We start from the raw sequence: 2,807 nt of genomic DNA, 5'->3' as shown, positions 1-2,807 counted from the left end.
TACTATGTACCCCAGGAAAATCCCTAGGTGTTGTCTATTAGTCATAGACTCCTGAAAATCTCTGTTGGTGGAGCACTTCCCACATTGGACATTATCTCAAGTGATATGTTCCCATAAATTATACCTAGCTGAGCACTTTTGTGAATAAATTGTTTTTCTAGCTTTGGATCAAAATAAGTGTTATAATTCATCTCATGACTTGGCTCCACTAAATGATGAAAGTTTTCTGAAAGAAGACACTATCACAGATAGTCTTCTTTGGTATGACCCCAGCAGAGGCTAGGTGCCTAATAACTAATACACACACACACACACACACACACTCACAAAGTACATACACACCAGAAGCAAACTTTGTCAAACTTAAATACTGTAGTTATAAATCATGTATCCCTCAGAGTCACCCCCAAATCACTTCAAAATACTTCTCTGGTATTTAAACTCTTCACAACTGGTCTCCAATCTCCTTCTCAAACCTCATTTACACGAACCCCTTCCACCCAGTCTACAAGCCAGCCAAACTGACCTTGGCACTCTTCTTCATCTAAAACATTCCAGCTTCCCACCTACTGTTCACTGGGTCCCCCTGCCTGGAACGCGTTCTTTTCTCACCTCTCTGGTAGAACCCTTGGTTTCCTTCTAATCTCATGCCCTGTGGAAGGAAGGAAGGAAGGAAGGAAGGAAGGAAGGAAGGAAGGAAGGAAGGAAGGAAGGAAGGCAAGAAGGCAGGGAGACAGGAAAGCAAGGAGGCAAGGAGAGAGGGAGGAGGGAAAGAGGGAGGCAAGGAAGGAGGGGAGGGAGGGAGGGAAGAAGGGGAAGGAAGGAAGGAAGGAAGATGGAAGGGAGGGAGAGAGGGAAGAGGGAAGGAAGGAGGGATAGATTTATTAAGTGACTTCGATGTGTCAAACTTTGTGCTACGACTTTTCAAATACCTCATTTAATTGTCACAACCCATGGAGGTAGGTGCTATTATTATCTTCTCCAATTAACAGTTGAAGAAACTGAGGCAGATGAACTTAAGTGAACTGTCTAGGGTCAGACATCAAGCGCATGTCTGAGAAGAGATCTGAACTCAATCCTTCCTAATTCCAGGTTCAGCATTGAAGCCATTTTTACCACCAAGCTGCTTCTGTTGGGCTCTCTATAATTCAGCAATCTGGGCAGAAGTTCATAATCCAGTTACCAGTTTGTAGCATTTGAAAATGGTGATCCTGCAAATTTACCAGTCTACCCTCTGACTCCTGTAACCCTATGGTGAGAGGAAGGGCCTTCAGTGCCCAGACGCAGTGCGTCCCTCTGTCCTCTGTGTGTCTGTGGGTCTTATCCATGGGAGCCCTTTACCCTGCGTTTGTCCCAGGCAGGGGAACATCCCTCACCCCCCGCACACCACATACAAAATCAACCATCCAAGCAGATGAACCGCTCAGGACTTTTACAGTAGGAGATCTCTTCTCACTTACTTGAGAACCCAGACTCCTCGGAGTTATTGAATAGACACTGAGGAAGTTAGTAGCGAGCATCCTCTGGAGCCCTAATCTGTCAATGAGAGTGAAAGTTGAGTTAGTAGTCCTAGAGGTTTTAAATTGGGTATACTGTTTCCCTGGCCCCTTCCCCGGTAGAATGCAATTTCTTTAAGAAAGGAATAGGTTAGGGGGCAGGTAGGTGACACTGTGGATAGAGCACTGGCCCTGGAGTCAGAGGGACCTGAGTTCAAATCCTCCCTCAGACACTTAATAATTGCCTAGTTGTGTGACCTTAGGTAAGTCACTCTTAACCCCATCGTCTTAAATAAATAAAAATTTAAATTTTTTTTAAAAAAGGAATAAGTTAGATTTCACCTCTGCCCCCCCCCCCATATTAATACATGGAAAGCATTTAAAAAATGATTCTAAAGTATCATCTCTTTAAAGGCCTGGACTGGGGGTGGTCATTGCACCTCACTGAACTCACTAGTTGAATGTTCCCAGTTCAGAATCACATTTGTTTGTCAAATAGCTTTGTACCAGAGCCCAAAATAGCCAAGCTCTTTTTAGCTAATGGGGATGGTAGTGTGGGTGTGGCCTTCCAGACAGTGAATACTCAGATAGAAGGGTCCTTGTCCTTTCCATTCCAAATGCAAATCCATGTTAAAACAACTAGAAGCTTTTCTAGTTCACAAATGTGCATGTAAATAAAACACCCATATGCTTTTTTTGGTCTCAGCCAGGCCAAATAACTACTTGCTAATGATGTTGTAAAAAAAAACTCAATGCATCTGGTAGGCATTGTACTAATATCTCTGAAGTCTCTTCTTACTCTATGTCTATAAAATTGAAAGGGCAGAAACATCTAGTATATATGGTTGCACTTCACCCCAATCCCTGGGTCTTAACTGGAAGGTATAAAAACTATGGTCACTTTCACTATGACCAAGTTAAAATATTTTAATCTTGATGAAAACTTCTTCCTATATTTATAAAACAATGCACACAACTATTCACACAAACCCCCAGACAATTTGAGTTTTTAAATTTTCTTTTTTACTCTTTACTAGAAGGGCTTATCTGGCAGACATAAGAGTAAACAGAGAAACATCCTGGACCACATCCCAGCTTCTTCCCTAACAAATCTCACTGGGTATGTCACCATGACTTCTTTGTATTTCCATGAATCACAACCACAGGAGTGCTGTGAGGATTGATCTGAAATTAAAGTGTTGGAGCTTCTTGGATTGAAGATGAATTTTGTGTGTGCAAGAAAAGGGAAGAATAAAGAAAAGACAGATTACATTTTCCAGTCAAAATAACAATGGTGGTGGTTGTTGACAT

Source organism: Macrotis lagotis, chromosome 1, assembly GCF_037893015.1.
Source record: "Macrotis lagotis isolate mMagLag1 chromosome 1, bilby.v1.9.chrom.fasta, whole genome shotgun sequence".
Lineage (NCBI taxonomy): Eukaryota > Metazoa > Chordata > Mammalia > Peramelemorphia > Peramelidae > Macrotis > Macrotis lagotis.
This window is presented reverse-complemented; position numbering follows the sequence as displayed.